Consider the following 22,322-nt stretch of genomic DNA (forward strand, 5'->3'; position numbering starts at 1 on the left):
CAAGTCTATCCTTGGGCCGGCCCCGTGGCTTAGCAGTTAAGTGCACATGCTCCACTGCTGGCGGCCCGGGTTCGGATCCTGGGCTCGGATCCCGGGCACACACCGACGCACCGCTTCTCCAGCCGTGCTGAGGCCACGTCCCACATACAGCAACTAGAAGGACATGCAACTATGACATACAACTATCTACTGGGGCTTTGGGGAAAAAAAAAAAAGGAGGAGGATTGGCAATGGATGTTAGCTCAGAGCCGGTCTTCCACAGCAGAAAAAGAGGAGGATGAGCATGAATGTTAGCTCAAGGCTGATCTTCCTCACAAAAACAAAAAACAAAAAAAAACAAGTCTATCCAGAGAGGACTGATTAAATTGTTTCACATAACATCCATAAAAGGAAACATTATATAGCTGTTAAAAAAGAATGAGGTAGAGCTATAGCTCTCCATATACTGATATACAAAAATCTCCAGGATATGGTAAGCAAAAACACAAGAATCAGAAACGTGTAAAGAATACTACCATTTTTATTTAAAATGATATAATAGCTATAGATATAGAAATGTAGAGATATACATATGCATATAGACATAGACATAGATGTGTGCTCAGAATAATCGGGAAGGCTAGTTAAGAAAGTGGTAACTGGCTGCCTCTGGGAAAAGAAAATTGAGGGCTGGTGGCAGGGATAAGAGGGATATTTCTCACTGAATATCTTATTCACAGTTGAATTTTGCATGACGTATTGCTTTAAAAATAAGGAAATAGGGGCCGGCCCAGTAGCGTAGTAGTTAAGTTCGCGCATTCCACTTTGGCCGCCTGGGGTTCGCCGGTTCAGATCCTGGTTTCGGATCCTGGGCGCAGACCTATTCACCACTCATCAAGCCATGCTGAGGTGGTGTCCCACATAGAAGAGCTACAACTCTACAACTATGATACACAACCGTGTACTGGGGCTTTGCGGAGAAAAAAGAGGAAGATTGGCAACAGATGTTAGCACAGGGCCAATCTTCCTAAAAAAAAACTTGAGCTTTAAAAGAAAAAATAATGAAATATATGAGATCTCTCTTAGAAGCCAGCCATCAGAGAAAGAAGCTAGACTATTGAATGATGCAGGACCGTGTGAAAAGAGAGGTTCAGCCAATAGCTATACCAAGGCCCAGCTAGAAGAGTGAAGACATCTTGGACATTCCAGCCTCAGCTGAGCTCCTAGTTGAATGCAGCCTAATATATAACCCAGGTCACCCAGCCGAGCCCAGCCACCTACAGATTTGTGAGACATAATAAATCATTTTTGTTGAAGACCCTGACACACACATACACACACACACAAGAAAAAAGAAAGGAAAGAAATGTATAAGAGAAAAAAAAACAGAAGGAAATGTTGAATGCAAAAGGGTAACTTTTCCAAAGTAGATTCCAAGGTAAGTATGAGGTGCATTTGGGGTCACTCTTGTTGCTGCTAAATGATAGCAAGTAATTGTGTTCACAACAGCAGTCCTGGTTGAGGGCATCCTACAGCAATGGTTCAGTGATACAGTAGAAAGCACGTAGATTTAAACCTTGGGCAAGTTCCTGAACCTCCCGAGCCTCAGTGAAACAGTGATAATAACACACATTTTACAGAGCTCTTGTGAGGCTTGAAGATAATTCCCACAGATGATTCTATGGCTAAAAGATAGTGGGTATATAATAATCATTGACTTCTTCAACCACTACCATCCCACTCAGCTGTATCAGTTATCTAATGCTGCATAACAAATCACCCCAAAACTCAATGACTTAAAATAGCAAGGATCATTTATTATCTCATGGTTTCTGTGGATCAGAATTCAAGAGCAGCTCGGCAGGCCAGTTCTCTCTTGAGATCTCTCACGAGGTTGCAGTCAGATGTTGGCTAGAGCTGCAGTCATCAGGAGGTTAGACAGGGCTGGAGTATCCACTCACACTCCCTCACATGGCTGGTAAGTTGGTACCGGCTGTTAGCAGGAAGACTCAATTACTCTCCAAATGTCCCTTACCTCAAGACTGCTCAGGTGTCCTCACAACATGGTGGCTAGTTTACCTCCAAGTGAGCCATCCTTGAATGTCACTCACTGTCACATGAGTTAGCCCTGACTCAATGTGGGAGGGGACTACACAAGGGCATGAGTTCCTGGTGGAAAGGAATATTGGGGGAATGTTATGGGCTGAGTTTGTCCCCCAAAATTTATATGTTGAAGCCCTGACCCCCAGTACCACAGAATGTGGCTATATTTGAAGGTAGGACATTTAAAAAGGCAATTAAGTTAAAATGAGGTCACTAGAGTGGGGCTAATCCGATAATTGCTGTCCTTATACGAAGAGGAGATTAGGACACGACTAGAGGGAAGATCATGTGAGGACACAGGGAGAAGGTGGCCATTTGCAGGCCAAGGAGAGAGGCCTCAGAAAAAACCAACCCTGCTAACACCTTGATCTTGGACTTCTGGCCTCCAGAACTGTGAGAAAATAAATTTCTATTGTTTAAGCCGTCCAGTCTGTGGTTCTTTGTTATGGTAGCCCTAGCAAACTAATGCAGAGGCCATTGTGGAAGCTAGCTTCCACAGTGACTATCCTATTGCATTTAAAAAATAATGGCTTCCTCAGACACAAGGCTACCTATTGTATAACTATATTTATATGAAATTTCCAGGATAGGCAAATCCATAGAGACAGAAGGTAGATTAGTGGTATCCAGGGACTGGGGGCCCAGGAGAATGGAGAGTGACTGCTAATGAGTATAGGGTTTCTTTTCAGGGTGATAAAAATGTTCTGGAATTAGGTACTGGTGATAGTTACACAACTTTGTGAATATACTAAAACAACTGAATTGTACACTTTAAGAGAGTGCATTTTATGATATGTCAGCTATACCTCAATTTTTTAAAATGGCTTCTTATTGCTACATCTGCCCGTCAGCTAGTATTTTTGGGTGGTCTTCTGGGCTGGGTTCTGTTCCTAGAGCTGGGCTGAAGAACACCAAAGAAACATACACCAGTCTTCCTCCCTGCAGAAGACTTATGATTGAGTTATGGTAACGAAACATGGCTTCAAAATACTCTCAATGCATTATTTAAGTAGCTGAAAAGATTCTAGGTGGAGTCCAACCCAGAAAAGGTCCACCATTGCGAAGAAGCACTGCCTCTGCCTCACCTTCACAGGCCACACCCCAGTGTCTGCTCCAACTGCAGTGGCCTGCCCTGCACAGGACACAGCCTCTCATGCCTCAGCTTCCCGCTGTAACAAACACCTGCCATTGTGAGAAGCAGGAGAAGACAGTAGTTGAGAGCTCGGGCTCTGCGCTACATCATGTGGGTTATAATACCACTCCTCCTCTTATGAGACGTGCCGCCTTGGTTTGATGGCTTAACCTTGATGTGCCCTCAAATTCCTCTTCTAAAAAATGGGGATAATACATGTAAAGAGCTAGGAAGAAAGTAAGGCTCTGCTAATATTAGCTATTTATTGGTGCACGTGAGCGTGCACACACATAACAACCATTAACACAATGAATCAGTTGCCATTCCTCTTCGGTTACACGTAAAAGTCCTAGGAAATTAGGAATGCTCCTAATTCTCAGGGAGAAGTTGGAACCATTTGTTTATTGAATGTTTTCTATGGGCCAGGCCTGTGCTAAGAGCTTCTCAAATGTTACCTCATTCACAACTCACAATAATTTCATAAATAAAAATATCATTACCCTCATTTAGAAATGAGCAAAATGAAGCATTCAAGATGTTAAGAAATGTGCTCAGAGCCACACACCTGATATGAGGCAGAGTCAGGATTTGAACTCGGGTCTTCTGATTCCAAAGCATGTGATCTTTTGACAACATGGTGCTGTGTGCTCCCTTCCGTGTCCTGGTTTTCTGTTCCTGAGGGGTGGTGGGCTGGGATCCATACAACTGCCAGGGTTGACACAAAAGGACTGAAACTGAATCTGGGATTGAGGTTCCCAACTGATGTCAGCTACTGAGTCAGCAGCAATGAGTTCAGGTGACCTGACCCCTCTGAGTGGGCATGTGAGTGCAGGGCCAGCAGCGTTGATAAAGAAGGACAGAGAGGACGCTTAGGAAATGACTCTGAGAGACAGACAAATAGTAAGAAGCAGAACAGGGGCCCTTACCTCTGATGACTCTCTTCGTCTCCCAAAGGGATATTCTTCTTGCTCTCTGAAGAAGTGATGCCAGCTTGTGTTTACCGAGGGCTAACTCTACCAGGCATGATTCTAAGTGCGTCACACAGACGACCACATTTAATCTTCTCAACAAGCCTGAAAGGAAGGCACTATTACTATCACCATTTTACAGGTGAGGAATCTGAGACACAGCAAGGTTAAGTAATCTGCCCAAGTCATACAGCTTGTAAGAGGAAGTAGTAGTATACCACGCAGAGGGGCACTTGAGCCAAAATTCTCAACCTCTGTGTTCTACACTTCTCTAGGACACAATGGCAAATGTTTGTTGGAGCCGGGAGGGTGTTCTCTGTGGTGGACACCACCCAGGTGCCCCAAGAATGAATGAAGCCAACATTTCTACACAGACACAGGCCATGGATAATTGCAGACAATAAGAAGTGGAATGTTCTACACCTGGTGCCCTGTCACCTTGTAAGCATAAACACATAGCCATCAAATTAAATGGTATTTATTATGCAAGACCCTTTGGTTTCAGTCTGCTTGTGAGTTGTAAGAGCATGCCTAGAGCATCCCTTTGTTTCCAATCCTTGTAGTTAGGAGTACTTGTTGAACCCTGATGAGAAGTGCATCTAAGTGGCAAACAATTATGAAATCCACCAAATGATTTTTGAGGAGAATCTCAGCATTCAAAGATTGCTCATGCATGACATCAGCACCTACAGGGATGCAAGGATGCTGCCCACGCACCAGGAGTCCAAGGCTGTGGAGTAGTCCCTCCCAGGCAGAACCAAGACACCATCCAGGGAGACACCACGCACGGAGAAAAGAGTACAAGGACTTGAGTGTGTGGAATTTATCACTTCTGAGGATTCCGCTTTGTCAACAAATGAATAATCCTGGAGACCTCGTGGAAGCACAAATTCAAGGACTTCAGTGGAAATAGGCATGCAAGAGCTGTGAGACAGAGGGAGCCCATCTCACTGAATTAGTGAGGCTCTAGCTGGAGCCATTCAACTACTCTATTGTTCTATCGTTTGGCTGTTATTTAGCTTTCATAGAACTGGTGTATTTTAGAGACCCACACAGTTGTTGGTTTACACGATATGAAATAAAATGAGGGAATCTATGATTTCATTTTATTTATTGGAATTTGCACCTGATTCTTATTGTTTTAAATTAGCTATTACAAATACATTTGAGCAAAAGTTCTTAGTAACCTCATGCCCTCCTGTATTAGTTAGGGTTCTCAAGAGAAACAGAACCAGTTAAGATAGATAGATAACTATATCTATATCTATATCTATATCTACATCTACATCTACATCTATATCTATATCTATATCTACATCTATATCTATATCTATATCTATATCTATATCTATATCTGGAGAGAGAAAGAGAGAAATTGATTAATTTTAAGGAATTGGCTTATGCAATTGTGGGGGTTTGGAAGTCCAATGTCCACAGGGCAGTCCTGCAGGCTGGACATTTCAGCAGGAGTTGATTTTGCAGTCTTGAGTCTGAAAGCGGTCTGGAGGCAGAATTCCTTCCTCTTTTGGGAACCTCAGTCTTTTCTCTTAAGGCCTTCAACTGATTGGATGAGGCCCACCCACATTATGGAGGGAACTCTGCTTTACTCAAAGTCCACTGATTTAAATGTTAATCACATTTTAAAAATACCTTCACAGCAACATCTAAACTGGTGTTTGACCAAACAATTGGGCACCATGGCCTAGCCAAGTTGACACATAAAATTAACCATCATACCTCTCCTCTTGACCATCATCACCTCCCACCAAGGATGACATCTTACCTTCCAGTTCCTGCCTTTCCACTTCCAAGTAATTTATGATCTCCCCTCTTCCCCCACCATGCTAATCCATCTTTCCACTTTATCTCTATATCTGCACTGTCCCATACATAGCCACTAGATACACATGTCCTCTAAAATTTAAATTTTAATTAAAATTAAATGAAATAAAAAATTCAATTCCTCAGTAGCACTAGCCACATTCAATTGCTCAATAGCCACATGTGGCTTGCAGCTACTGTATTGGACAGCACAGAATAGAACATTTCCATCATTGCTGAAAGTCTACTGGCCAGAGCTGCTCTAGATGGTTCTTCATTGTAACTTTGCCTTCACTATCTAGGCTTCTCTTCTCAGACATTGACTCCTTTTTTAAAAATTTATTTTTTTATTGAGGTAACAATGGTTTATAACATTATATAAATTTCAGGTGTAGATCATTCTATTTCGACTTCTTTATAGACTACATTGTGTTCACCACCAAAAGTCTAGTTTCCATTCATCACCATAAAACTGTGCCCTTTTACTCCTTTCACTCTCCTCCCACCACCCTTCCCATCTGGTAACTACCAATCTATTCTCTGTGTCTATGTGTTTGTTTGTTTTTGTTGTTTTTTTTAATCTTCCACATGTGAGTGAAATCATATGGTATTTGTCTTTCTCCATCTGACTTATTTCATTTAGCATAATATCCTCAAGGTCCATCCATGTTGCAAATGGCAAGATTTCATCTTTTTTTGACTGAGTAGTATTCCATTGTCAGACATCAACTCCTAATCTCAGAGTTCCAGGTTTTCAGTCTCCTTTGCCATCTGGATAGTCACATAAATCCATTGAGAACGTTGTAGAAAGTTGTTTTGGTGCATTTGTGTAATTGTTGCATGGAATGTTTGTGTATTAGTCAGGATAAGTGTGCCAGCTGCTGAAACAAACAACCTCAAAATATCAGTGGCTCAATATAGTGAAGGTTTAGTTCTGGCCCAAGACACAGTTCTGTGCTCTATGCTTTGCAATCATCCACTCTTCTTCCAGGGCCTCAGAGTTCTCCATTGGATCCTCTGCATCTAGCTGGCCAACTAAGGAAAAATAAGGAAGAGAGTGCAGGATGTTTGGAGGCCAGGCCTGGAAGTGGCTATATCACTTCTGCTCATACTTCATTGCCAGACTGGGTCATATAGACCCATCTAACCACTAGAAAGGATGAGAAACGTAGTCTTACTGAGTGCTAAGGAGGAAAATTAACAGAATGGTGAACACATAGTGTTATATCACGGCATGTAAAAATGCATTCTATGTCAATGAATACTATTCCTCAAATAATGAACCATGTATATGTGTAAACCCTTCTGGGTCACAAAATATATATTTTACACATCTCATACAAGGAAAATAAAAAATATCAGTAGCTGTCAAATGATGAGTTTCAAGGCCATATAGAATGGAGGATAAGAAAGGATAGACTTTGGATTTGGAAAAGATCTGTTTGAATTCTAGCTCTACCACTAGCTGGTCAAGAACATACTGGCAGCATGATCTTAGGCCAGGTGCCCTCAAAGGACTGTTATTGGGTTTAAATAAGGCAATAAATGCTTATACTGGTGTAAATGCTCAATGGGTGGAGGGGTTCCATATACATATTCATGTGGCATCACAGCCTTTCTCCCTACTTTCTACTTTTGAGTCATCTCTACTTAAAAGTGAATTTTCTAATAGCATAGGATGCAATGTCAAATATTTCTGAATAGTGATTGCAAAATGAAATACTTTCCATGTTCATGTCTGTTACAGGTTGAATTGTGTACCCCCTAAATTCGTATGTTGAAGTCCTAATTCCCAGCACTCCAGAATGTGACCTTATTTGGAAATAGGGTCATTGTGATATAATTAATTAAGATAAGGTCATACTGGAGGAAGGTGGGCCCCTAATCCAATATAACTGGTTTCCTTATAAAAGGGGAAATTTGGAGACACACATGCACAGAGGGAGAATGCCATGTGAAAATGACATCAGAGATCGGGGTGATGCACCTCAAGCCAAGGAATGCCAAAGATTGCTGGCAAAATACCAGAAGCTAGGCGAGAGGTACGGAGCACAGTCTTCCTCAGAAGGAACCAACCCTGCCCACACCTTGATCTCAGACTTCTGGCCTCCAGAACTGTGACACAATAAATTTTTGTTGTTTAAAGCACCCAGTTTGTAGTACTTTGTTATGGCAGCCCTAGCAAACTACATAATATAATATCCAAGCAGTTATTGACTCAAATATACAGGATTTAATTTTAAAATTGTGTGGTGTTTACATTTTAAAATGTAAAATTCTAATTTCAACATATTTCCAAAACCAATCTTCCATTCATTGATCCAACTGTTTCTGAGCTACAAAAACGGCAATTTCATATGGTTCACCCAAAGAGCCATATGTCTACTGAGATGAAACACTGGCTTTCTTTACTCTTTGCCTAATGGGGCCATTAGGGACCCATCTTTGGAACTAGACTCATTAACATTACACAGATTATCAGCTGTGACCCGGGCCAAGTCCCTTACCTGCCCTGAACCTTTTTCTCCTCTAAAAAAACAAGGGGGTGAAGCTAGATTCCCTCTAACTCGCAGCTAAGACATTCTGTAGCTTATAGGGAGACTTGTCCATCTAGGCAGACTTCATGGCCTGTGGTCCAGGAAGTACAATCAGAGCTGTTTACAGAAATCAGCTCTGCTAATATAAACGGATTTAAGAACAATATTAAAAGGGAGTGCTCCAGCAAATTAAATATTCAAAGTGAAAAACTCTGCATTTAATAAAAGTCTGTCACCATTTAGAATGCATAATTTTAGCATAAATACTCTAGAAATATTCATTTAGTTTGCTATGTGTTATTGTTAATAAAGAGGGTCCTGCATTTAGATTTGTCATATGTCATTAATAAATCAACCATAGAATGCAAATTTTAATTTTGAATTATCTATTTACTGTTTAATTATATTTAATTTTAGACTCTCCTAAAATGGCCTAATAAAAATTTGGGATGCTAAACGATGCCTCACCTGGTTACTCTATGTATTTACTGAAAATAATTAGTTACATTAATTGTTTGGGGGATTTTTTTCCCTTAGAAAACTAATCTGGGTGAGGGGAGACCTGAATAAAACATGCTAAAAAGATGCATTTTTTTTTTTGCCAGGGTTGTAGTACAATGTTGTTTGCACTAAAATCAGTAAAGTAAATCTTTGTACACTATGTGGAAATTAATAAACATAAACCTGACTAAAATGGAGTCAGGAGGCCAAAAAGGGGAGCTCTGACACTCTATGAAGATAGCAGAGCCCAATAGGAAGAAGAAAGACTTCCTCTTCTTGCCAGCAACAGCTCAGCCAATGATAGACTACCACAACTCAGCCAATGAAAAGCCACTACACTTTAAACTCCCAGTCTCCTCCTCTTTGGAGGACTCTTTGTTTACATTAGCCCTCCCAACTTCCTCTTCCCCTCTATAAGAGTTTCTCCTCCCTTTTCTGCAGGAGGACTTGCAGGTGGCTTGACATGGTTGTAGACCTTAGATTGCAATTCTTTGCTGATCCCAAATAAACCTGTTTGTGCTGGAGAAATAACTGGCTGTTTAAGGTCCACAACTACCATGGAATCAATTTGGTATAATGATTTGATATAACAACTAAATAAAAGTAACATCAGGATTACCCTTAGACCTAGGCAAGAGGGCCCCTACCCTGGCTTCTATATATTACAAAGCCTGTTCTGGCCCTTTTCTGGCCATGCCATTCTATGCAAGGCAAGGAGGCTCAGGGCCAGGGGACATGCCTGCCTAGAGCACACTCTCTCTCTCTCTCTCTCTCTCTCTCACACACACACACACACACACACACACACACACACCATTCTGCAACACATTCCAGGTACCCATCACCCTGACAATCTCTGCTCAAAGGGCCCTAACCTCCTTTCTGAGGCCCTTAAAGACCTCTTTCCTGGACCCTTCCTGCAAGGGTGACTATCACTTCCTGCAAGGTGCTCGCCCTTAGGCCTGAGGAGTGGCCAAGAGGGGGCTGAGGTGGGGATGAGGACAGAGCTAGGACTTGTAGACTGGGGTGGCGGCGTTGGGGAGACACACACATCCCTGCCAGCGTGTGAGGCCCCTCACAGTGCAAGACTGGGCCCGGGGTGGGAAATAAAGTGGGCTGGGGAAGGAGTCAGAGAACTAAATTTCCCTCTGGCTTTCCAGGTTCTTATGAAGGCACATTGGCCAAGGTAGGAGGAGAGAACATATTTTATCTACAATTTGCCATCTTGATTTATAATTGTTTAATATTTTGACAGATGGTATGAGGGCGTCCATTCACACTCTTGCCCTGGCCCTGGCAAATGTGAAGGGAAGGCTAAGTAACATTATAATTTTATATTATCGACCTTTGAGTAGTCCATCTCTCTTGCTAATGATTGATTTACTAGTTTAAGTCACACCTTGCAAGTAAGTGAAATTAATGACTGAGCAAAGAAACCAAAAGAAATGAAGAATAAGAGACTAAAGAAACTATAATTTCTTTTTTTCTGCCCTGCAGGTTTTGGAGTACGGTTGTCTTTCTTCAGGAAGCTTTTCCCCCAAGTTGGTGATGATGTTGATAAAAACTGATGCTTCCTATGTGCTGGGCCCTCTTCTAAACACTTACACACGTTAACAGATCTAATCTTTATAGCAATGGCATAGCTAGGCCCTGCAGTAACAATCTTCCTGGTTTTACAAATAAGGAACCCTGGGCTTCAGGAGGGTGACCTGCACTTGGTCACACAGTTGGGCAGTGGAAGAGGGGATTTGAGTCTAGGCAGCCTGGCTCAAGTCCCTGCTGCAGGATTCTATATCTGCACAAACAAATGTCTGCTTTGCAAGCAACTTGTTAGCAACTTTCCTCTCCTCACCAACTAGTAATGTGACCTACAGCATTAACCACATCCTTATGGTCAGCACGGATTTACAGGTAAGGGATTGTTCTGCTGTCAGGGCTGAACACAGTTGCTTAGAATTTTGTCTTTTTTGTGGTGTTTTCTTTTGCTTTTAAGTGCTGGTAGGAAACCAAGCTTAGCACAGTGCGTGGCACTCAGCATATCCTGGGGTGACGAGAGGGAGAGGTGGCGGGAGGGAAAGAGAATCCATCTTGCAAAATTAATGTAGTTTCATGCCAGGACAAAAAATGATCACGTGACTTGCTCCCAGCCACCCTCCATCCTTTACCCATGGTGGGGATCAGGAGTGGGCTTCTGACTGACCCTCAGAGAACGGCTCCGCCTGGAGGAAGGCCAGGGTCTGTCCCGTGAGAGTTCTGAACGGTTAGGGAGAAGGAAGACGCCAGTCTCGGGCAGAGAGGCCTGGGCACCCAACCCCCAAGGACCCCTGCCCATCCCGCAGCGTGCAGCCTGGGCCGGCTCCCCCCAAGGCGGCTGTCAACCTCTCCCACGACACCCCGCCTCCGCCCCGCCCCTCCACGGGGCCCGCCCCTCCACGGCCGTCTGCCCCGCCCATTCACGGCGCCCCGTCCCGCCCCCTGCACGGCGTCGGGGCGCCGTGTTCACCCGCGGTGCATGGTGGGGCCGTCGCCCCCGACAACCCGCCCCTCCCCTCCGCGCGCTGGCCCGAGGCGGCGCGGGGCGAGCGTGGCGGCGGCGGCGTGCGCCAGGCCTCCGCACGGTCCGCGCCCCTGGCGAGCCCCGACTACTAGGAGAGGCTGGGCCGCCTCCAGCGCGGGCTGCGGGACAGGTGCGGCCTACCCGAGGCGGGGGCGGGAATCGGCCGGCGCCGAGGGTCGGCTGGTGCCCTGCCCTCTGTCCTTCCCACTCGCCCCGCCCGTGGTTCCCCTGGGCCTGGGTCCGCCCGCGACGGCCCCCAAGCTCCCACTGGGGCCTGGAGGACAGAGTTTACCAGAGAGACCCCCTTGTTGGAGATCTCCCGCTGGAGGACGAGGCCGCGTGGCTGAATTTGCCCAGAAGTGGGAGTAGGAGTTCTCCTGCCTGTCACTCTCAGTCAAGCCTCGTGAATTTCTCTCGTTCCCTTCTACACGCCCCCTCCGCAGTCTCTTCAAATTGTCATCCCACCCTGACAGCTGCACTGCAGCAGTGGTGACAGGTCCAGGAACGCAGGCAGGTGAGTGTGTGTGTGTTTGTCAAACATATGCCCTATTTAAATGCGGGAGACTTTGAGGGCCATAGTTCCAGCGAAGGGATGAAATTTCCAGACAGAGAAGTCCAGCTTCTGGAGTATGCATGATACCTTGATTAAGACATGAAAGATGAGAACCGCTGAAGACAGCTAGATCTAAGAGCACATAAAGAAAGAAAATTAAAAAGCACTTTGCTGTAAATAACCACATAAAAGATAAGTTGTTGGAACTATTATTTAGCTGCTAAATTAATTGGTGTTGGAAATCTCATTAGTTGACAAGAAAGGAAATAGATGTTTGGATCTCTTGATAAACAAAAGGTTTAATGAGTGTTAAAGTTACAAAATCATTTTAGTGAAGAGAGCTGTGTGTGTGTAACAATGCTAAAATGACAACAATAGTTACGTGTAAGGTAAAGGCAGAAGTAAGTGGTTTTGAAAAGGAATTATATTGGTTTTATGCTAGATTTAATTTTTGTCAAATATTTATAGAGCATCTACAACAGGCCTCCTTAATTGTCCTCACCATATTTTACTCTTTAATCTTTTTCTACATTCTATTTTCTTTCTGACGTACCGCCACTCACCCACCCCAGGAACCTCCTCAACTCCAGCTTTTGAAAAATCGCTTCCTTCAGTGCCTTCCCTGCACCAAGTATTGATCAGCCTGTTCCCTAACTCATGCAACCTCGGCATTCTTGAAGGACTCTAGATAGTGGCTTGAGTGACTTGCTCCCTGCCTAGATGGAGAATTCCAGGAGCTCAGAAACCATATCTAGCTGAAGCTTTAGCTGATAATAGAGTACCTTAGGTGGAGGAGGGGCTTGATATATGTTTGTTCAAGGAATGGAAGAAATCCCAAGTCAACCAGCTAATGTCCAGGAGGTATAAATGTCTTGTATAGAACACTAGCCACACATTGCCACTAAATAATGACCATGTTCCAGTCAACCAGGAAGAGTGGACAGTGTGATATTTCAAAGATGATATTGTGTCTGCATATACTTGATAATTAAAAGACAAGACATTGCTCTGTGTATCAGTACACTTAAAGTGCTTTTTTTAAAAGAAAAAAAACCCAGTTTCTTTAATGTTGTTTGTTAGGTTGTGTTTAAAATGAAACCATTGGGGCCAGCCCCATGGCTTAGCGGTTAAGTGCGTGCCCTCCGCTACTGGCGGCCGGGGTTCGGATTCCGGGCGTGCACCGACACACCACTTCTCTGGCCATGCTGAGGCCAAGTCCCACATACAGCAACTAGAAGGATGTGCAGCTATGACATACAACTATCTACTGGGGCTTTGGGGAGAAAAAAAAAAGGAGGAGGATTGGCAATAGATGTTAGCTCAGAGCCAGTCTTCCTCAGCAAAAAGAAGAGTATTAGCATGGATGTTAGCTCAGGGCTGATCTTCCTCACACACACACACACACACAAAAACCCATTATATAAGATTAAATACATTAAAAGAAATCACCAGGGGGAAGAACAATAAGAATAATAAAATAATTTTTTGTGTGTGTGTGTGAAGATCAGCCCTGAGCTAACATCTGCCAATCCTCCTCTTTTTGCTGAGGAAGACTGGCCCTGGGCTAACACCCGTGACCATCTTCCTCCACTTTATATGGGACGCCGCCACAGCATGGCTTGACAAGCAATGCGTCAGTGCGCGTCCGGGATCCTAACCCACGAACCCCGGGCCGGCGCAGCGGAGCGTGCGCATTTAACCGCTTGCGCCACCAGGCCGGCCCCTAAAATAAATTTTAAAATTTCAATTCTGCTCCAAGGTTCCTTAACCATTTTGAAAAACTAAAGTTTGGTTTATAGATTCAAACCAATTTAAGCTATTGTCCCATCCCCAAAGTGAAATCTTATACTGAAGTCCAGCTCCAAGTTAAAAAGCAAACAAACAAATAATAAATTCACCTCTGGGTGTGGGTGTAATTTTTTTCTTTACATTTTACTAATTTATTTTTATTGAGGTCACGTTGGTTTGTAACATTATATAAATTTCAGGTGTACATCATTATATTTCGACTTCTGTATAGAGTCCATCGTGTTCACCACCCAAAGTCTAGTTTCCATCCGTCACTGTACACATGTCCTGCTTTACCCCTTTCACCCTCCCCACACTCCTCTTCCACTCTGGTAACCACCAATCTGTTCTCTGTACTGTGTGTGTGTTCGGTTTTTGAGTTTTTTTTTTTAACTGCTTTTTGACTCTGTTCTCTTAGAATAGTAGCTTAGTTACCCCAGGCCTTTAGTTATTTGTATCTCTTAGCCCAAGTTCTAAATTTTAAAATGTCACTGGTTCAAATGGCATTCTTTTTGAACTAAGTTAATTGTGAGTTATCATTTTTGCTTCCTGTGCTAGGAACACCTGGCTGTTTATAGTCCTTATGGTATAATAACTGTGTAATGATTATTACTTAATGTTTAACACTTAATGCTTTAACTATTAAGCAAGGTGAGGCTGTTGAAATTGTATAAGGAATTTGAGTCAAATTTTATAGCCTATTCATGGTTCTGCCTTTGGAGGTTGGTTTTATTTTTAAGTCAGTACAGATCTGTTGCTGTGTGTACTCATTTTTCATTTTAAAAGTCCATGACTAACTCTAATGCATAGTTAATAAGTACAGAGGCGAATGATTTTGGATACACAGAAAAGTGCGGTAGAAACATGGAAACCTGGGTTTCAGTCTGTGAACTGTTGTGTGACCTTGAGCAGGTCGTTCAGCCTCTCTGAACCTTGGTTCTTCACAGAAATGAGAGGCCTTGACTAATATGTAAAGTACGGCCACAGATTTTTTTTCTCTAGTAAATAAAGAGCCTCAAAGTAAAAAAGTTGAAAGCTGTAGTTTTGTGAAGCAACAGATAATGAATATCATTGTCTGTACCCTATTTGAGTGTTTGAATGTACCTGTTTTTCTTAACCAATCCCGCTGACCACAAGGACCATTGTCTCCTGAAGCTCCAGAAATTTACAGGCTACGACCTTGGGTAGTCACAGCTGCTTTGTCAGTCCACAGATTTCCTGGGAGTGAGAGAGAAAAACAACCTGCCCTTTCTCAGCCCCCTTAGAGGTGGGTCATTGCAATGTTAGCTGGTCTAATAACTGGGCTTTTCCCTTGTACTTGGTGTGTTTCTAGCCCAGATTGTCTTAGCTGTAGTCACACATAGATGTAATTTTATATTCTGAATTTTTTCCTTTTTGTATCAGTGTTTTCTTTGCATTGTGGGAAGGTCGTTGAATCTACAAGAGCCTGATGGAATGACTCTGTACAGTGCATATAGTGCCACAAGTGTGGTAGAAACATGTAAGTGGAGTTGACACTTACAATTATATAAAAACATCTGTTTAAAAGGCCCATTAACCAGCCCCAGTGTTTTCAATACCAATATTGATTCAGGGTGAGATATCGTAAAGGCCCAGAAATTGATGCTGAGGTATTAGTTGAGTAAAGCTGAAGATGATATTGATACAAAAACTGAATAACAGGTGGCTTAAAAGGAGGAAACTAAACCACATACTACACTTTAAGGACCACCCAGCTGTGTAAAACTTCGAAAGGTCCAAGTGAGGGGTGCAGGTGCCTGAAACCATTGGCAGTGGGTACATATCCCGGGGCTGGATGTTCCAAAGATTCTGAAACAGAGATTTAATCTGTAGGAATTGCAAGATGATCCTCTCAATAATCCTTTCTCTGGCTTTTTATTGGGGTAGATATCTTGTTTTAAGTCTTAAATTTAAAACATATGAAAGACAGCACTCAGAGGCACTGCTGCATGGATGATGAGGTTAGAAAATGGGCCTGTGATGAAGAGTGAATTAGAGTAGCATCATTTTGCCTGGAATAGAAGGCCAAGAGGTGTTTGTGGTTTTTCAGTGTAGGAAGTGTCATGCTAGAGAAGTTGTTTGACCAGTCTGTCCCTACTGGAGATAGAGCAAGAACAAAGAAGTTTTATGTTCTTTATTAAAAAGAACTTGCTGCTCGTGAGGTGGTGGATTCCCAAAGAGACTGTGGTCCTTCTTCACTAGAAGTCAGAGGTAAATTGTTACAATTATTTTGAAATGAGTTCAAGCTTACAGAAAAGTTGCAAGTAGAGGACAAAGACCTCTAATATTTCCCTCACCCAGATTCCTCAACTCTTAACATTTTGTTATATTTTCTCTTTCTATCTAAAATTATTAATCTTTTCTGAACCGTTTGAGAACTGGTGCCCCATCACTCCTAAGCACTCCAGTGCATAGTTCCAAAAAGCAAGGATGCTCTCTCTGTGATCACCATATAACCCTCCCAGTCAGGAACTCAATGCTGATATACCAATCCACAGACCCCAGTCAAATTTCACCAACTGTCCCAGCACTGTCTTTTTTATCGTCTGGTCCAGGAGTCCGTCTGTGAACCCATTTGCCATGTCTCTTCAGTCTCTCCCCATCTGTGCCTATTCCTCAGTCTTTCCCTGCCTTTCCTGTTCCTGACAGTTTCATAGAGAACAGCTTTCATTCTGGAGAGTGAGCCTCAAGCTGGGTCCCTCTGATATTTCTTCATGACCAGATTCCAGTCATGCTTTCTTGGCAGAAATTCCACAGAAGTAAAGCATGACATCAGAGGCACAAGGTCACAGATGCCTTTAAGGGTCTGTCTCATAATTTAGTGACGAATTGCTCACTCTGTCCGGACATTCATTTTTCATGAACTAAGTATCCTATTGATCACTGAACCTTAGAAGGGAGGAAAGTGACAAATAAAAATTTCTAACATGGAAGCAATTATACCATGTTTCTTTCACTTCTCTTCTGAGTTCAGTCTTCTTAATGAGAAAATAAAGATCTGTGTGAAGCTATTAGATTAAAAATTTGTGTTTCTGTAATTTTTTTTTTTTATTTTTCCTTTTTTTTTTTAACATAGGCATACCCCAACTGAGGAAGAGATTATTCCCCAAGCAAAGATTCAGTGTTTGGATTTTGGACCCCATTTTCCCATTAAAAGAATTTTGGTTAAATGATGGTTTCAAGTCTAGATTATGCTAAGCAAAGAAATTTACTTAACCTATAATTTAGCTAACAGAGTAACTTTTGGGCTTTTTTTTGCTCTGAAGGAAAACGGAAACTAATAATTAAGAGCTCACAAATGGAATGTGGGCTCAGCCCCTGTCCCTCAGGGGGCCAAGCTAGGCTCACCTTCTGTTGGACTCCTTGTCGTTGATTCAGTCTTTTCTTTAGCATTTTTCTCTCAGACATTATGTGATTTCTCTTTTGGCCTTTAGTTCTTGTTAACTTAGATTCACAGTTTGGCTTCAGTTAGATGGGATTGAAGCTGGTACTTTGGTGGTGGTTGAGCGGGGCCCTCTGTGGTTAAACTTCCCAAGGACTCTTTTTGGGACTGAGATGGCTTCTCATTTATCAGTTTTACCCCTAGCCCCTTGGTTTTGGCTGCTACCACCCCTGCTGCCCAGTTTCCCCTACCTCTTGCCCAGGCTGGGTGTGCAGGGTAAGCTCTGTCCTCTAGCTGACTGCCAGCACTCACCTGATCATCACAGGATAGCAGTCAGTGACAAATCACGGCGATGTTACAAAGTTGTAAAAAGAAATCCCCCCAAATTTGAAGTAATAGTGTTAGGGGGCCTAGTCTTCATTAAATGTGAGTGAGGGCAGGTCTACTTTTCAGAGACCTCTTCCTAACTCAGCTACTTGTCTCTGCCTAGGCTTGTCTAGTTGGGAACAGAGCAAGCCACCAGTCTTCAATCTAGGGTGGATTTGTGGAGGCATTGTGTCCAGACCTGGTGGGATCCCCATCGCTCAACTGTCACCGTCTCAGAGAAGTCTGGCCATATCATATTTTACATATTTATCTTGTTTATTGTCTCTCCTTCCCCCTAGAATGTCAGCTGCCTGAGGGCAGGGGCCTTGGTTGGTGTACACCGGATTAGTCTCCAGACCTAGAACCGTGCCTGGCTCATCATGGCACTCAGGAAATACTTGCTGAGTGATTGAACCTGCTTCCCAGCCTTTTCTTACTGCATTTCCCCATTTACTTTGAGAATCTTGTTTTTGCTTCATTTCAGTGTCCTTTTTGCTTTTTAGACTTCCGTGATGACTGCTAAGTATTTTTGTCTTGAGTTTCAAACGCAGCTGGCATTTTCTGCTTCTTAGAGAGGCCAGAGAAGCATTCTTACAAAGGTGTGATTTCAAAGGAGATCATGTTCTAAATCCAACTGCCTATTACTTATCAGTGTAATTATTCATAAAACATTTTCTTTCTGTATTATAGTGAAAAGAAGAGATTGGACCTGGAAAAGAAACTTTATGAACATAATCAATCTGACATATGCAGGTAAGAAAGGACAGTGGTAACAGTTTTTAAACCAATTTGCATATGTTAGTCAATAAAAATTTAACCCTAATATATGTTACAAATACCATAGTTACAGTACTTTTACCATTCTCTTATTTCTAATGTGTAGCAGTTTCACCTAAACATTGCAATTTAGTATAATCACTGTCAAATGTAAGAATAAATTTGGTTAAAACTAGTATAAGATAAAAATTATCTTATTTTCATCATTCAGTATTTGTGTTATCTCAGGAATCTATTTTGCTTAAATGTCTTAAGAATAAGATGGATTATAGGCCAGCCCAGTGGCGTAGTGGTTGAGTTTCCGTGCTCTGCTGCGGCAGCCCAGGGTTTGCTGGTTCAGATCCTGGGTGCAGACCTACCTACGCATGGCTTGTTAAGCCGTGCTGAGGCAGCATCCCACATAGAAGAACTAGAAGGACCTACAACTAGGATATACAACTATGTACTGGGGCTTTGGGGATAAAAATAAATTAATTAAATAAATAAATTTAAAGAAGAAAATTTGAAAAAAAAAGAAAGATGCCTTATAGTCTTTCTTTTTGGCCACAATTTAAACACCTTGAGCCTGTGTATTGATTAAGGCATAATTGCTGTAGCTGGCCTTTCAACAAACTGTTGTAGGCAGGGTTACATGGTGTCTCACTTATTCATGGATATATGATAATGACAGTTAAAATTACTATGAGCAGTGGATAATATACATGTTATCCTTTTTATGTTACTTAATCTAATAGTAAGAGCAAAATGTTAATATTTTTAATTCTATTTTATAGAAACTGAACTTCATCCTTAAGCCAGATGTATGGTGTTACCTCCAATATTGTTCATATGAAAAATTTCTGGCTATTATAGCATTTAATCTGTGATTTATTTACATCATAATATGAGTGAGAAATGAAAACATCTCATCCAGAAGAGAGAGAAGCCAAGAATATTTTAAAACCAAATCATCTATTGGAACTTCTATTTACTTTACGGAATTACTACTTTCTACAAAGTATTTACTGTCTTTTACACAGAATACTATATTTCTCACCATATTTTTTGAGATGTTTCAATCATATAGAAAATTAATAGACAATGAGTAAGCCAACTTTCCAGAGTTGTTCCATCTTAATATTTTGCCATATTTACTTTATACCTTGTTTGCAAGTAACATTACTAGTATGCTGAATTTATTCTTTTTCTTTCCTAGACGTGTTGTTATACTTTTGTTACATATGTATGTATCTGTAAACAATATAGAGCATTACTCTACCTGTTTTTAAACTTTGTACAATGATATGATACTGTACCTATATTTGTTCAGAAGTTTTTTTAGTTGCTTAACATTATTTTTAAGAAGTAGCCTTATTGATTGTTAATCTATTTTAATTGCTGTATAGTATTCCATTGTATGAATGTACCAGAATTTTTTTATCCAGTTTCCTTCTGACAGACGTTTAAGTTGTTTACATTCTTTTGCAATTCTAAATGATGCTGCTATGAACTTTCTTATGCATGTTTCCTTATGTTCCTGTGGGAAAGGTTTTGGATATATACATAGGACTGGACTTCCTGGTGTTGGGTATCTTCAACTTTGCTAGAAATTGTTAAGTTGTCTTCAAAGGTGTTAGTGTACTCTAGTTTTACAGAAATGATGGTGCTTGCATCCTTAAGGCACAATTGCTTTGTTCATTTCTTTTATGCCTGTATGCTTTTAAGTCCAACATAATTTTAGGGAGAAAGATAAAGGAATAAGGTCTAGATTGAACGAAATACTAATTCTCCCTTCTGCTATTGCTATGTTCCCTCAAGTACAACCTTACTCCTTGTTGTGTTTGTACTTGTGATGCAGACAGACCCTAATGAAGTAAACTGTTTACTGATTTTTTTTATTGTTTTTGTGTCAATAGATTGTCTGAGGATTAAAAAGTAAGCCGCATTGTTTGGTGGAGAGCCCTACAGGAACCGGGAAAAGCTTAGTCTTACTTTGTGCTGCTTTGGCGTGGCAACAGGCTCTTCTTCGTGGTGAGTATTTGGTTGATATATTCAGCTTGATTATTGGGACTTGAAAAAAATACAATAAAGTACTTTTTATCCAGAATGATTCATTTAAGGAAATAGCAGTAACTAAGAATATACTTTTGGTCTTTCTTTTAATCCTCCCTGCTTGATATTTTAATGAATCTCAATATAAACGAATACTCAAGTGGTTGTGCCTTTATTACATTATTAATCTTTGACTATTATCTTTTTGTAAGTTATGTAAATTGATGATCATTTCTCTATAAATGTCTCTGACAGCCTAAGTGTTTCTCTCCTGTCCTAATTGGATGCTACAGATAGGGTGACCAACTTGTCCAGATTTGCCAGGTACTTTCCCAGGTTTAGCCCTGAAAATCTTACAGCCTGGGGGACCTCCCAATCCTGAGCAAATTCGAGTGGTTGCTCACTCTAGCTGCAGAGGATGATTAACGTTTGTTTAATTAGAAATATTATGAATAGAGGTTCTTTCACTTTGAGGGAAGCCAGCGGATGAACGCTTAAGCAAAAAAGCTGAAGTGCCGTTGTCACGTCGTTGTACGTGCCACTCAAAGAGTGTGACAAACGATGGCGAGGTCCGAGGAGCTTCATGTCATTTCAACAGTCCAAGTACACCACCTTCTGAAAGAAATGGCACTTCATCAACTTGTCAAGGTAGGTTATATTTTTGCCTGGGTCTGTTGGTATGTGTAATAGGAACCTTCATTACTGTTGTTATGAGACCTAATTTGATAAATTTGATGAGCATAATTGATTAGGTACCTCCATCTAATTTCTCTGGAATTATTTTTAGATAACACAAGAGTGGTCAGAAATCCTTGGACTACTTTATTCTTGGCTTTTAATTGATTTGGACATTTTGCTAGCTTAAATCATTTTTTGAAGCAGGCAAGGCAAAATAAATGATATTCAGAAATTGATGTTATTTGTAGGCAGGATTGTTAATTATAAGTTAGAATTTTAGAAAACATTGATTTGTATTGTAAGACAAAATCTAGTTAGCCTCATTCATTCTTGATAAGTTTGCATGAACTTCTGAAGCCAGTATCCTGCATGAGGATGAGGTAAGTTTTAGGTATGATCCTTGAAAAGTTCTAATTAGATTTATTTAAGTGAAATATATTAAGAATAACATAAGACTCTTAATTTTTAAAAAATATTTCTCTGGCTTTGACTATATGGAAAAGATTGGTCGTTATTTGCCTAAGCCAGAAACCTAGGAGACATCCTGTACACGTTGCTCTACCTTGTTTCTCCGTGCAAATCTCTATCTCCATTGACAACTCCCTGGTCCAAACTACCATCTCTTGTTTAGAGCACGCAATGACTTCTTTTCCTGCTTTCACTCATGCCATCCTTTCACTAATCACTGGCAGGGAGAAAAGAGGTGGCCATGACTGACTGAAGTCTCAACGTATCCACTTCCTAAAATCAAGAATGGAGTCATCTTGCTCTAAAGCACATGACTATGTGTGGAGGAGGGTGGCTGCTGGAACCCAAGTGTGATTCTGTTAGGAGTGAGGAAGAGGAGATGGAATAGTTACTGGAGAGGTGACCAATAGTGTTGTCTACACTGTTTTGACACTTAGCCCTTTTGACTTTCTTTCCATTCCTTCAAAGGGTCATGCTTTCTTCTGCCTCAAAGCCTTTGCTTTTGTTAGTGTATCTTCTGAGGAAAGTTACATCTTCAACTTGTTATCCTCCTCTTCCATTAGGTATCGCTTAAATTTCACTTCCTTGAGGGAGCCATGCTGACCTTTCCGTTAGGTCAGATTTTGTTTCCCTGTTATTTTGTGTCATCTCACTGTGTTT

The 22,322-nt window shown here is 41.5% G+C and overlaps 1 long non-coding RNA gene across 1 annotated transcript in view; it reads right to left on the minus strand.

Annotated features, from left to right (window-relative positions):
* Positions 1-817: 817 nt before the first annotated feature.
* The window catches only part of LOC147911407 (uncharacterized), a 219,398-nt gene continuing 197,893 nt past the window's right edge, over positions 818-22,322 (minus strand). Inside the window, exon 3 of the long non-coding RNA XR_015551116.1 lies at positions 818-4,287. This is a non-coding gene — a long non-coding RNA (uncharacterized LOC147911407). The remainder of the gene's footprint in view (positions 4,288-22,322) is intronic.

Source organism: Ceratotherium simum, unplaced genomic scaffold, assembly GCF_057802395.1.
Source record: "Ceratotherium simum simum isolate JZ-2026a unplaced genomic scaffold, ASM5780239v1 HiC_scaffold_43, whole genome shotgun sequence".
Taxonomy (NCBI): domain Eukaryota; kingdom Metazoa; phylum Chordata; class Mammalia; order Perissodactyla; family Rhinocerotidae; genus Ceratotherium; species Ceratotherium simum.